Below are 16,479 nucleotides of genomic sequence, written 5' to 3' on the forward strand. Positions count from 1 at the left end.
AATCAGTTCCAAAGATTACTTCAAATCATCAAAAAATGATTTTATGGTGTTTGAATTACTGTTAAGAATTCTGACATTAGGAACAATAAAGACAAAGTAAAACACTCGAAAAAATTCGCTAATTCATTAAAATCCTCTATCTTAAAGTCGACGAATGAGATGATAGACGCCATATTGGTATTCTTTCCCGATAATTTGATTGGATTGTTGAAATAAGCAATTTTGTAATGATATACTATAATGTACTATAATAATATATTGTGGTAAATGAAAGAATAAATAATTGTTTGAATTATAATTTTAAAATGTTCACATAAATGATACACTACAAGACATAAATGGTGTCTCAATTTGGTATAAAAGGGTATAGGGAATCGCATGTATAACCTCAAAAAAATTACAAAAATCAGACACCATTTATGTCGCAAAGCGCGCGCAATTAAGATGCTTAAAAGTTTAAAGAGTCTTATTACACTTTTTGTCTATCAATTTTTCATTTAATAATGCATTAAAAATCATTTGTTTATTCATTTATTAATTTGTGCCACTTTATATTATTTTCCCCCATTTATAAAATTATTAAAAAAAAATCTTTAAATGTTCAAATAAAAAAAGTTTGTAAACGAACACATATATTGATATATTTATAGTAATATAATAATGTTAAATGTAAAAACAAAAGTAAATAGAGTAAAATATTGACAGAGATGAAAGATGCAGTAAAGCATATGGTAGATATAACAACGAATAGTATTAGAAGGGTGAGGGGTATGAGAAATTGAGTAGAACGAGAAACGAGCTAAGTAGGTATAAAGGAGAGTGACTGGACATGAGTTCAATACGCGGTTCTCGAGCGCAGCTGTCACTAACATCGCCGCGCAATCCGGAACTGACCACGACAGCTCAGCGCACTTGTGTCCTCTGACTTCACTTGGACCACAACGATGGAAACTTATACCAACCTTTCGATTGATCCGTCTCGGCCACTCACCATACGCTAAGAGGTACGAATTATGATATAGTAATAGTCTGCAGTAGTAGCCACTAGTCAAACGTCGAATGCAGAAATCGATATGGTTTCTATACATAAACATCAACAGTATACCAAATAATACACACAATATCTCTCTCTTTCTCTTTCTCTCTCTACATAAATACATAGAATGTAATTAACATAGTGATAAAAATCAACATCTTTAACAAGTATTACATAACACAATAATATCAGATAAACCACACATTTATGTACTCTATTATTATCAATAAAATTAACAACAATTATCTTAGACATATTTCGAACGATCTAAAAGTGACTCGAAATTTGACGGAGATCATTTTTAATGAGAATACAAATTATAAAAAGTACGCCACGTCATGATTGGGTCATCAACAGACTTTGCTGTCTAAAAAAAGGATAAATCATTGCAAGTTATTTCTCCCATTTAATATTTGCCTATTATGTTATTATTTAAATTTCTGAATATTAACGCAAAAAAATGAAGCATAATAATAATAAAATAAAATGATGAGTTCTAGTGTGCTAATGATGACAGTAAATGCATTGAAAAAGAGAATGAAGTGGCTTCTGGTGTAAAGTTTGGTCACTACAGTGACGAGCAAAGAGTGATCGATGGAATGTCAGTCATGGCTTAGCCATCAATCTACCATGAGCGTTACTTTTGATGCTGTACTATCGTATATTTATTATTTATCATTCCAGCAGCATACGGAACATTGGGTAGCTCTTCTCAGATGTTTTGTCCGTGGTCGTCCATCGAACGAGAAAAAAGATTATAGTGACGTAGCATCAGCAGAATTCAGGTATTTGTGTATGTATATGTATTATAGGATTCTCACTGATGAACACACTCATGTGCCTATTGCCCCTATAACCGTGACTCGTCGCGAATATCCATCGTCGTGCTTCGTCACGAAACAAATACTCATCTATAGCCAATCATCACGCATGCAGTATACAATAACGTGATCGAGCTACAAACATGAAGAAAAAACGAACGAATGACTAAACTCACCTGTCAATCATTCTACGCTCAGACTCAGACGATCTTTTTTTCATTATATTTTCCTTTGCTAAGATACCGAATTTAAAAAACTTACTCCTGTTTTATTTTTGATTAATTATTAACTCAAAATCTTCAAATTATATATTTTTTATGAAACGAAATAGTTTTATAAATTACAAAAAATTCGGTATTTATAAACATTTCTTAATAGTTTCTGCTCATATATGAAGTGCATCAAAAAAATTGAAGTTGTAAGAACTATCTAAAATATTGTTACAGATAGGTAGATATAATAGTTATCTACATCGCTGCAGAGTGACTTGTGACGTCACACGCTCATAACCTCATCTCTGATTATAAAATTATAATATTAACGTCATTTGATTAAAATACTATTAATTATTACAAAAAATATTCGCTGCCGAAATTATATAATATTCTTAGGTTAAAATATAAGTAATACTGACGAGACAATATTTAAAATAACTGCGAAAAGTATCTTTCCAAAACAACTTTATTTTAGATAGTGTCAATCAGTTATCTAGATAATCTCTACAGCTATCTAATGAGATAGTTAATTTAAGGAGTACGGTATTATATTTTTCTAAATTATTGATTTACAGATTACACAAAATTATATTTATTTAATAATTATTTTTATTTAAAATAATATTTATCTTACTTTTCCGTTTATAAACGAATATATAGTTAACCAATTATTTTTAATAATTCAATGACATTAAAGTATGTGTTTAATTCGAATTTATTAATGGAAATTCATTAAATAAAAGAGGAAAAAGTCGTCAGCTTAGAAGTTTTGAATTTCGTTGTGCATTCGAGACGACTAGCGGGAATTTGATCTTTCAAGCCGGACGCATGAGATCCAAGATCTGAGCCTCTTATGTTTTTTTTTTTATATGATTTATATTTTTTATTTTTACTCGTTGGTATCGATTGTTTCTTTTCTATTTTATATTCTTGTAGAGTACAGAAGTAAAGGATTTACAAATCTCTGTTGGCCAATTGGTTTGAAAATTGATATCAATTAAATAAGTCTAATCCATTAATAATTTTTTTTTTAAAAAATAGTATCGTGTTTCGTTGGAAAAAAAAACATTCTTAGATTAAAATATGATGATATTTTGAAAGGAAGTAATAGATAAATCTTCGTCTAGTCAAACTGTGAATCCAAGACGATATTCATTCATTCTATATATGTTATATTTCCAGCACTTTTAACAAAGTATGCATTTACATGGATTTTTATACATTTTTATGCAAAAAATATTGACTAAATCATTATAATTCATTTATGGAATTCATTCAATGTATGTGTGAGAAAGAGAAAAGGTGCTTACGATAAGGATTGCCATCTTGTGTTTCATTCATATAAATCAGTACGACAAACAAAAATGATTCACTCAAATCATGTTGTATACAGAAAATATTACAATAAAATTTGATCGAGGTGAAAATTTTTCAAAGGTAGATAAGAAAGATTAGAGTATATATGAATAATTAATGGTAATAAAATATGTTAGATAGAGTTATGTGTAAGAATAAAATTGATTATCACTCGAAATATCATTTGTAAATCTTAAGATGATATTTAATTATTTATTCATCGTATATCGAGAGTCTTATCGATCGGACGAGTCAATGTCCGCTATGTTTTACCACGATAAAGAGCGACTTAATGCACGAGCGAGCATCGACCTTGCTAGCATTTGCAAGTTGCAAAATAAGGTACACACACACACACACACATAGTAGATGGAACAAACAAGACGGGTAGTTACGATAGGGATAAATTATAAGGTCGTATCTAATCATTGATGGTACGCGGAAGCGCGTTAATTGGAAACGTATTTATGCGTTTACCATCGCTAGTATTATATGTGTATATAATAATACCGATATTGCACGTGTCGTATTGCCATCGCGCTTCCATACTTCTGATAACTTGGCAATTATGACGAATAGGCCTTTCGTGACGCTGACTCGCTAGCAATATACAGGTAATAAATTTGTTTGGTCTATTTTTCTTATTTATTTGAAAGCATGTATGTTTAATTTTTTATAATTACTAGGAGATTACTTTTGAATGACTAAATTGTTGTTATAAACTTTCGCATTAATAATTAATCATTATGAATTTTTTATACTATCAACTGTATCTAAAAATAATATCATTATTACATTGTGAATAAGTAATATTTTTTTCAAATAATAAAATCGAAATTTTGAATAGTTGCAATAAAATATTTTTTTAGAATCGACATGGTTACATTTTTATAGATTCAATTTAAAATAATAAATAAATAATTCATTTTTATTGTGCTGGATTATTTTGAATAGAATTATCTGATCATTGATTTATTCTAATCTTCTATTGAATTGATCATTTTTTTTAAGATCCATAGTGTGTCAGAAAATAAGAATTAATCTATAATGTCACTTATATTTAAACTAATCGTAATCTTGAACCAAATATTAAAATACATTTTGTTAAATTTAATAAAATATTATATTGCAAATATTTTTATTGATCAAATTAATATTTTTTTGTATCGCAAAAATGTTTTTCTTAATGCATACATGTATTAATTGATTCTAATAATTAATTTTAATTATTATTATTGTTTATTGTTTTGTCAATTATAATTGAACACGAATATTAATATCATGAATTATAATGATTAAAAAACTACTTATATTATAATTCAAATAGTGATCTAATCAATTTGAAAGAATAATTTTTCACTTATGAGTATATTAAAAATTTATTTTATTTAATTCCTAATTAAATTAATTATTAATTCTGTATCCTATTTAAACACAACAACATTCAACTTATTTTGCTTGAACATATCAATGTCATCAACATATTTTTAGTTTTTTTTATCTCTTGGGTTTAGAATGAGTTGTAGGATGCGCACAGAAATGTCAATCGATCAATTCAACCGCCATCAGTCACCAATGTCGAGAATAATCGATGAACGTGACAATTCGAATTGAGCCAGCACGATCGTCAAACCAGAGCAAACACTCAATACAAGTAACTGATCAATCAACTCGAAACGACTCTGCGCATCTTCCAATGACCACATAATAGACCGAATAATAAGCAGAGTTGATAATACACCAGTGCTTATAACACAAAGACATTGAGGTAAATAAAAGAATTTAGTATTTCTCACAAGTTCATATAACACTAATTATAAGTAATATAAGTCGTATCAAATTGTCGGTGTATTTTTACAGATTGTACACATGATGATTCATCCGTTGGTATGCAGGCATCACTTGTTTTATGTATATATGTATGACTTGTACACGTGTGCTAATGTTGCACGTGGACATTAGAGAATATACCTCAGAGACAATGTTGAACTGAAACACTTGGTTACAAGCGTTGGTGTAGCCACTGTTGTACCGGACCTCTTAGCTTCTTCTTAGAATGTGCTTAAACTACAAGTGATGAATGTGCTCTGTCGCATTCATGCGCCATGTTATCCGTTATTATAATGATGACGTAATATCTTGACAATTATTATCTATATGTTATCGTTGATTATATACCCGTTAGACGGCGACAGATACTATTCAATTCAGGTCACTTAAATGACCAAAAATAGTCATCAATCAAGTTTGTGAAATGACATTAATCTATCATAAGTAATTATCCACTCGCATAAAGTTTTGTTCAACTATTAAAGATCGAGAAATGATGAATATCTTGATAATAGATAAATTATTTTACTTATTGTAACCGAAAAATGATGATGCTTACGTCGAATTTAAAAATAACATGTTGGAGACCTTGTGTCACACGGATTCACACGATTTGAGTTGATGAGCCAAGTGCGTCGAGTCAAACAGCTTATAAGATAAATCAATATGTCAAATAGATTGAAACAATATCATGTGACTGTGTATATGTATTTACGCTTATTACAAATGCCCTAAAAATACTTGAAAAATGTTTTAAACTTCCATTCGTATAATGAGAAATTAATTGATTAATGAATGATGAATATTTTAACCGCAAATTCATTTACTTAGCAAATATGCATATATGTGGCAACATCATTCATGCACTATAAGAGATAGGAAATATTTATTCAATAGCTTTCAATTAATTCATTTATTCTAAATTGTAACATTCTTTATTATGTTTAAAAGAAAAATTTTCAATTAAAATTAATAGTATTATAAATAAGTTATTTATTAATAATAATTAGTATGTAATTAAATATTGTATTTATCAAGATATTGTTAATTCTAATTGAGTGTTTGAGAAAAAATGGGCGTAATGATATTTATCTAATAATGATAACATATTTAGATTTAGTATCTATTGATACAAAGAATTGAAAATGATCATATTTCTAGCTCATCATCAAAACACACATCTGGTTAAGAAGTAATGCACGTATGTAAGTCATGTGGAAGTAATCTACCTATATGTATATATATTTAAGTACCCGTTTGTGAGGGAGTAAGAGAGAGAGAGTAAGTAGATAGTGGTTTAAAGAGACGAAGAGCAACGACAGTCAAATTGTCATGGCGATGATCGATGTGGCGCCTCGACGCGTCGAGGCTGCTGCTGTGATCGTTCGTTTGGAATAATAACGAGCCTGCAAAATTAATCGATTCTTTTTTTTTTTTCACACTCTTTGTCTGTCACACATATGTATACATAAAAATTTGTAAATATACGTGTATAAATATGTATATACATGTATGTATATAAAATTGTCGCAATCATTGAATCATTATAATTTGAAAAACATTAATTGTAGTATTAATAATATGAATACTTATATGAGAACAAATATAATCATTTGTGTCGCGATTTAACCTGCAGCATTATGAATTTTCGATAAATTATTTTGTTGATTATAAATAAATAAAAAAATGTCAAACGTACTTTGCACATGGCATGAAACTCTTGCATAGTCTCTGGACATGCAGTACAATACACAGTACGATGCCTCAGGGCTGGTTATTTTAGCCAAAGGGGTTGAAAATCCAGAATGGCTCGAAATTGTACTCCGGCAATGGCATGTATGTGCAATCATTAACCAGTGTATTATTACTCGGTGGATATTAATTGATTTTGAAAATACAATTTTCCATGCTAATGATCAAAAAGCACTCTCGGCTGTACCCTATACACTTTATGAAGCTAGCAATATGAATATTATAGATATATATACACCTACTAACGAATAGTATCAGAATCTGTCTCTTTTACTATAGCGTGCACGTGGCATGCTTGGAGTTTGCGACCTGTATTGTACTTGTACTCTATACATTTACTGCATTACGCATATGCATTTATGTTTATACCATATATTCACATCGATAAGCCATTTAGTTTGTGACTCAATGATTTTTGTGCGTCGATGCACGCGTCATCTACTCTTTTATCATCCATTTTTATCATTTTCGTTTATTATTTAATATTATTTCATTTTTATTTTTAATTCCATTCTACAATATTTATTGTTAATATTATTTGTCATTAAAGATTGTATTATAATTCATTTTATGTCATTTTACTCTTTAAAAATGTCAATATGTGAACCATATACTTAATCTTAGAAACTTTAAATTCCTCTCTTTAGTCCTAGCCCTTCAATCAGAAGACAATTATTTTTAACTTTGCTTAAAATATATTCAATAATTATTTCGAAAAATTAAAATACACGCAGAAATTACATTTAGTTGATTTTCTGAACAAAGTACACATTAAATTGATTGGTTAGATTCAAAAACAATATTCGTAATACAGGACAAAGGATTATAAGTTAATATAAAATATTATAAATGAAAATCCATTTGACTTAAATATTATATTTTTTCAATAGCTTCAGGCGAATTTAATTGTTTTAAATATGTATCATTTTTTGTTTTTTAAAAATAAAATTTACTTAATAATAATTATCATGTATTATTATTTACTTTCTTTATTACAACTTTAATATTATCAAGAGATAAATTGATTAAACTAAATGTCAAGCACATTTTTATTCATTCAAAAGTATGTTCAAAAGCTCAAACAATTAGGACATCGAATCTCATTTTGCAATTTACAGTGACGTGCTTGCGGGCTAAAAAATCTCGCGGTTGAGCATCAAGAGAAAGAGAAAGATGATGTGCCTAAAGGCATGAATATCGATCTCATACATAATTAAATACCAGCACGGCAAAGCATCACAAAGAGAGCTTACTTCAGCTTTGATCTGCTGACAGACGGGAGCCGTCATCGAGAACTTCAATAGCCGAGTGAATCGCAAGCAGCAGCAACTAGAGAGGGAGACGACGCATATATACGCGAGAGTATACATGCTCTCGACACAATCGTCAACTCTTTTGCATTTCGCATTACCCATCATCTCCACAGCCTGTAGGCAGCCACTAACGAACGCTCGAGGGCCTCTTTGATTTGTACCATAAAGGACCAAACGATTGGATATACCGCGAAAAGTATTGACGACGTATACATACTCAACACACACTCGTCAATTGTCTTTTTCTTTATCCATATCATTTATTCAACTATTTAAACGAGTTTAAAGATGCGGGCTTATTCTGTCATCCTCCAATTTTTTTATTATTTTATCCTCAGATATACTGTACATTAAAAAAAAAGAATTCTCGCTGTGCAACAAAATATTCATTTAATCAATAAAAAATGTTCACAATAAAATATTTTATTTAATTTAACGAAATTTTGCTTAAAAAATGTTATTTTGATATTTGGTTCAAGATCATGGTAAATTTAAATACAAGTGACATTAGATTAATTTCTACTTCCAGAGACATCATGGATCTCAGAAAAAAATGATCAATTCAATGAAACACTAGAATGAACCAATACTCACAACTATCCAAAGTATTGTTACAGATACTGGATAATTATTTATTTTAGATATTGCCAATGAATTATCTAGATAATTTCTACAGTTATCTAATAAGATAGATAATCTAGAGGGTAAGTTATTGTTTCTACAACTGTACATTTGTTTCACCATGTCAATTTCAAAAAAATATTGATTGTTCACAATGAATTCTTTTTATCAAAGTACGTAAGTAGATTAATTTACAATTATTTTATTTTTTATAAAAAAAAAACTTCTCATTATATTTTAAACATTTATATACATAATATATATGTAAATAATTTATTTAGTTGTATAAATGAAAATATACTTGGGTGCTGAATGAATAACTACTAATTTAAATAGAAAAAAGTTATTGCTTAAACAAGTCAAATGGTAAATCATAATTTATAAACGTACAACAAGCTGAAGACAGGTGTACCAACAGCACATATCACATGAACGATATGTAAAATCTGTGTACGAATATACATGTAGTTATACCTACTAATATGAAATGTCACGTGTATGTCATTTCGACTGTGGATCTCAAGAAAATAACTTTACTTCTCTAATCGGTAATATCAGTTATTCGCCTACACTAAGTCATTTATCAATCACCCACTTGAAATATATTACACATGATATGGTACTGTATGTTCGCCTATCTAACGCATTGAAAAAATGTAAAAAAAAAATCACGCGTTTCGTTATAATATTTTAAATTATAACGGAATGAATACATAAACCAGTCAACTATCTATGCCATATAAATATTTTTCGTATTTTTATTAGTGGAAAGTTTTATTCTTCTTCCTGATTTATTCCTTCTTTTTTCAATCATTATTTTATCATATTACATTTTAATAGACTCGAGAAAATAACAATTTTTACAATCACTATTTAATAACAAAAATTATTAACAATATTTCTATTAATTATTATCAACAATCAAAATTGACTACCTCAGAAATTCCACTGAAAATCGTCACTTTCATTCTTTCAATTACTTGTGACTCGCGCAAAAATTTTTTTAGCGATTAGAAACTCTACTACTAATGTGTAGAATCGCATTATCTATAAATCCCAATCTTCATCATTAGGCTATCATTTTTTTTATTCCACCCACACGCTTTTAAAGTCAGGGAACGATATTTTTGAACCTAACAGTAGAATAATTGATAAAAAAAAAATAAAAATCATAAAAGACAAAATATGGGTTATAAATAATTATATTTATTCAATTTTATACTGAATAAATCTGATGATGAGTTCAAATTATATTTAAACTTGTGATACTTTTTTTCCTAGAACAAAAACAAGTTTAATATCATTTGAACACTGTGTTATCAATGAGAAGAAAAAAAAATGAGAAAACCCCAGTGAGCAAAAGAGATGATCGATTATTGAACTCATCAGTCTGTATCGATAGTGTTAGTATGACATTTGGATAACGTAGTATAAACACAAGCTGCGACGTATATCTCTGTACACGTGCGTTCACAGGTGTGTAGACGTGAATTTACTACACTTAAAATACACGTTATTTCAAACTATCAAGTATTGTAATATGAACAAGTTTTTATTCACATACAAATAATTTCTACTTGCAATGTACATAACACCTAAGTTAGTATCATAAAAATATCTATTAAAAATAATAATAATAAATATTATAAAGACTATATTAGCTACACTAAAGAAAATATCATTAAAGACTCTATCCCTTTTTGTCTATTGGCTTATCTTACAACTACTGTATGTTTTAATTTTTTAATCACTATGATCTGTATTACTCAATAACTCTATACACTAATCACTATCTCATCGTGACATAAACTAGTTGACTATTCAATCTGTTGAGTCACTCTCATATATATATATAAATATGTACACATGTAATACATAATAGTTGAATGTTTGTAGTACTTGTGGAAATGTAAATTTTTGTTTTAAAAAAAATCAAATTTGTCATATTATTTTTTAATTACATAACTCTCTTTTCGTTACATTAAAAAAATATAAATTCGTTGAATAACTTGTACTAAATGGAATTGACAGTACAAAAAAAAACTAATTAGTGTGTGAAATTTTTTATCATTAAAGAATAATTATTGAACAAGGTTAGAATAATATAATGGTACGTCAACATATACACGAATAAACGCACTCAATTGATAGTGATAATTCGAGTATCAAACGAAGATATGAACAGGCCGCTTATGCCAATTGAACGACCTAATCTTTTCCAAGTTTTTTTTATTCACTCGCTTGGTGAACGTGTGAGTCATTATCGAATATAATCAATCGTAGAGCCGTAATTCAGTTTCCCCTTTTCCTGTCACCACAAAACGTGTCATGAATTTTTTCTTTTGTTTTAACTGCTAAAATGTGTAGCGCAATTTTGCCTCGTTAACTACTGCTCACCGCGACCAATCACAATGAGGCGGTCAATCGTAATTGAGTTTTAGAGGCTTCAATACCTATTGGCGAAATTTTTCATACATACATACATAAATGGATGTTATTTTTCACAGAAAGATAAATCAAAAAAATCATTTTTAATACATGTAATATATTATTTAATATAAAATATACACTGCCGATAAAAAGTTTCTGGACAAAAATAAAAATAAAAACACTGTTTAATAGAAATAAATAAACAGAGATATTATTTTTTTTACTTTTGTCAATTTTATTTTTGTCCGGAAGTGTACTTTTTATTGTTAGACTAAAATCAAATGGCACGTGATAAATAGTCTGTTTGTTTTTCTTTTTCAAATTTTATATTAGCCTTTTTCGGTAATATTAGTTCAAGGTATAATTAGCGGAATCAATATCTCAATATTTTCATCGCGTAATGCACACAAAAATATAAAATTGATTTATTTATTCTTATCTGTGAACAATGGTAAATAGAATAAACTCACCACAAGTAGTGGCTCCACTCAATAGGTACGTCAGTCGTACCAGAGATGTTCAATTTCGTCACGTTGATTCCATACCAAATGAATCACGAGGTCTCTTTGTAATAATAAAACCATCACCACATCTCACAAGTACCGCTAGTAGCGATTTCTATTATTAATCGGCTTTTATAAACACTCCACGTATGAAAAATACTGATTGGTAACTTTTTAGTAAAAACAAGTTTATATTCTATAACTTGTCATTCGTTGTAAATTAACTCATATCATTGACCATTTTATTGTTTTCTACACACTGCAGATTCATTATTATTATGTAAATAAAATTAACACTAGTAGTTTAAACACAAATAATCACTATTTTATAATAATAATTCACAAATGTATCTAACATTGGAATAATAACAATAAATTACAAAAGGAAAAACAATAAAAAGGAGAAAAGAAAAAAATACTCATAAAATGTAATGCGCATTTACAAAAACACACCCTACTACACTGACAGCACGTGGCGAACTGACGGCTTCGCGACTCATCTCCCCACTATTCCTTGACTTCTCCACGCACCGTATTATCCCTCCCGCGGCCCTGACCTATCCCCACTACAGGGAGGGGCGCCACGATTTCCTCCCCACTTTAACGGTCTCATTCCACCCACGCCCCCATCCCACCTTGACAGTTCAAACGACTCTTTCTTTCTCTACCTCTATCCTAACTCTCCCTTCGCAGCTTCTCATCCTCTCACTGCACTCTCTTACCCTACCGCTAGTCTATTTATCGCCTCACTCTCCGTCCAAGTACTTTTCTTTTTCGCTTTAACATTACATTGCAACTCTCTCACTTACCACTCTACTTCATCAGTTCCGATCGACTTGATGATATACACACACACACACACACACAGATTACCCATCTCCCGCAAAAATCTTAAACGCATATTTGAAAGTCCGCGCGATATTCGTGCGTGCGCACTTGATACAATTGCTTACCACGCAGGTGCAATTCTTCTTCTAATGTTTATGTTTATGTGCCAACTGCTATCTGGATATAAATTGGTTTTCAATTCGAAAAATAAACTTGCTAAAAACTATTGTTCGTTCAACTATTTAGTCTGCATTAATACTATTACTTTTACATGTAATGATGAGTTACTTATCAGATGTAATAACTTGTCTGCAATTAATTATTTTCAATATTTATTCATTTTGTATTTAATCAATGGAAATAATTTTATCAAGTATTAACTTCGAGAATGTAAATGCATTCAGTATATATACACATTATGGATATATTAAATGCATTTAAACTGAATTGTAAAATGTAGAAAAATACAAATTATACAAAATTAACAACATGTACTGAGAATATATCAAATAAATTCCATAATGTAAGTTTTAAAAATTTAGTCCAATTGATTTATAATTTATTATTATAAATTATTATTATTTTTTTTTACTGCCAAGTCGTATTTTCATGATGAAATATTTAGTGAGCTCTTTGGTAGAATATATTTGTAAGGGAAAGAAGAATATGTACATAACGAAGGGCCGCGATATTTTTTCTTTCTCGTTGGGAGTTATATAGATGAATAAAAGGAGAGGGGGAGTGAACTAACGCGGCAAGCAACGACGATGGTTACGTTCCACGGATCAGGGAGCTTGATAGCGTGCCGAAGTCGAGGCGGACGGCAATAAATCCATTTTTCGTGAAGGGTCGGTGAGGGGTGAGAGCGAGAAAGGTCTGATTAGCAGCCTGACTCGGCCGTGCAGGATGACAGCTAGTGAGTTATAATATTGCCCATCCATCTATTTATCTACTCTCTATCGTTTTCTCTTCTCTTTTCTTTTCACAGACGATTCAACCCTCCCCCGGCACCCTCATGACGCCTAAGTTCTCCACGAATGTCCTGAAGGGAACGAAAGACAGAATAAATATAAATTAGCCGTATAAAACGTTCAAGCGCGAGGGAACGTGGGAAAAACAACGCGCTGCAAATTTCAAAAATCAAGATTTGATACATTCATTGGTACACATGTATTCGATTATTGGACTTTCAATGTATGTTGTCTTATCGGCCTTAGAGGATACATAACATTAGTTAATAAATTGTAACATGATATTGTAAACAAAAAAAAAGATAATCACTTAGTTTGGCTTGTTATCTAAGATTGTACTGTAAATCTACAGTGTTTTACAGTAAACATACCCACACGTGTTCAATGTTATACTCCATAAAAAACTAGAGATTTTAACACGCCTTGAAGTGAGTAAAAATGACTGCGAGTTTCTGCACGCAGAAACATGTATAGTAAAAATTACCCTGAATTTTATGGTAGTTTGGTGATACTGCAGAGTGAGAATAAATTTTTAACGCTTTTTGTTGTTTACCAAAATACTATAGTTTGTTTATGGCTTTCAACATTGCAAACACTTATGTGGTTAATTATTAAAAACTTTTAGCGTTACTAAATATTTGAATTTCTCGGGATTTGCAATAAAGTTCTCAATATATTATACTACATTCTACTATCAGCGAAAATCAAAACAACCTCTCAATTTGGTATAGGATAGTATAGAGAATTGCGTGTATAACCTCAAAAAACTGAAAAAATCGAGCGCCCTCAATGACTTTAGTGTATTCAAGTGAAACTACAATATGTTCTACGAAAATTATGCATTTTTTACAAATTGTTAATGTAATCTCTTTTTAGTTTACTCACAACTGTTTTTGTCTAATAAAATTTGAAAGTCGTCGAAATCAATGGATTTTTAATATGGTTATTAATATTGGAAATTATTATAATAAAATACAAAATGAAATAAATAAATGAATTAGTTATTACACTGAAATAGATTTTTTGAATCATATAAACTGAAAACGACTGTCAAGATATCTTCCTATACACATGGAAAGATGCATCTCAGACTTTCGACGAGAACCAGTTCATATATCTCAAGCATACTTGCCATAAATAAGTGACCTGTCTGTTCGTTCTGTTCACCATCGGGTAAACCCCCCTATAGTTGCTCTTCTGAATTTTCTGTAGCCATATAATAATATTTTAGTCACACAAACATGTAGTAAAAGCTTATATGAGATATTAAAAAATAATGATATAAGAAAACCAGTGGCTTAATTATATGGTAAGTAATATATTACACCTATAATAAATTCATTATCAGAACTATAATAAATTTACTAAATGTTAATAATAAATCATTTAAAAACGTATTGATTACCCGGATAGAAATTTTAATTGTATTTTTATCTATTTGAACATTTTAAGTAAAGTTCATTTGTTTTTATTGATTATAAATAATCATTTTCATTTTTTTCAAGACGAAAACAATAAAAATAAAAGATTTGGAAGACTACTTCCGCGAATAAATATATAAAAAATTAATATTTCTATTGTTTTTTTCTTTAAAATATAAATATATTTAAAATTACATATTCTTCTTTGTGTTTTTATTAAATCTTTTAATAAAATGTATTTTCTCTTTTGAACGCAAAATAAAACAATGAATCGTTGCAAGCAATGGAATGTGATGATGCGAGACTTGTCGTTAAAAAGACAGCCTCGTCACGCCAGCTCAATACAATTGATTGAATCGAAATCCCTTTTCCGTAACTCACTATATCTATATTTATATTCTTACAAATCGACCATATAGTCTTCTAAATCTTTTATTAGGCCTCTCAATAACTTTTCCTATTGCCTATTGTGTGAGGCAACTACTGGACTATTTTTTTTTAATGCAAATATTAACTAAATAATAGATTTATCCATGATGCCAAAAATCCATTGTATTTATTAATTTGTCAATTTATATAAATTAGAGATCAGTGCGTGTAGAATGTTATTATCTCTTACACGAATTTCACGCACATATGCCCATCATCATTTAAATGTATTTTTGACTCGTCGACATGAAAAACTTCATCATTTACTAAACTGTATAAATCAGCACGAATTTTTTGATTTATTTTCATTTTTTTTTTTGTCATCAAATATTTCGTTTAATCATCAATCTGTATGACCATTGTCTGTCAAGTGTCTACGAATACTCCATCATGATTCAGTTCAAATTACCATTATAATTACACAATTTACGAATTAATCGCTAAAGGTCGTTTTTATCACATGGGCAAAAACAGGTAACAATACTGAACATTAATAAAAGAAAAAAAGAAGCGTCCTTTTGACAAATAGCATGACTCGATTGTTGCACACAAGGTATTTAGATTTTTTTGTTCTTCTTTCTGTTGGTTAGTTTTAAAATGGGCCTTAAAGATCCTGCCGTAAATCTGCACACAGTGACCGACAAGAATTTAACCGACTCCCTGGATGTGGGATCAGTAGACAAAAAATGTAGTATTTAAAAAAAAAAAAATCCAAACTTGATGAAAAAAAAAAAAATAACACTTACAAGGAACTTGACAAGCAATATTTTTCGATTCCAGGATGTGTAATGTATGTATCAGTGAGAAACATGTGACGCAAAGAAGGATGAGATGCAAGTATTCGTTTTGGTGGGGATATAGAATTGCTTGGCGATCAACGGTGGTACGTCAATCTGATCCAAGAAGCCAGCGAAGATCGAGAGGGGGGCCCAAGATGGCCGCTTACGAGCGTA

The 16,479-nt window shown here is 29.7% G+C and overlaps 1 protein-coding gene across 3 annotated transcripts in view; it reads right to left on the reverse strand.

The window, feature by feature from the left end:
- Positions 1-16,479, reverse strand: part of tio (tiptop) — a 71,361-nt gene that overhangs the window by 31,898 nt on the left and 22,984 nt on the right. Inside the window, exon 1 of one of the 3 annotated variants that reach the window (XM_035094624.1) lies at positions 11,845-12,343. The exons of the other annotated variants lie outside the window; for them this stretch is intronic. The gene's annotated coding sequence lies outside the window, so the exon portion shown is untranslated. Of the gene's footprint in view, positions 1-11,844; positions 12,344-16,479 lie in introns of those variants that run through there. 3 annotated transcript variants of the gene reach the window in all.

The sequence above is a fragment of the Chelonus insularis genome, unplaced genomic scaffold (genome assembly GCF_013357705.1).
Source record: "Chelonus insularis isolate UGA/USDA-ARS -01 unplaced genomic scaffold, ASM1335770v1 scaffold_714_pilon, whole genome shotgun sequence".
Taxonomy (NCBI): Eukaryota; Metazoa; Arthropoda; class Insecta; order Hymenoptera; family Braconidae; genus Chelonus; species Chelonus insularis.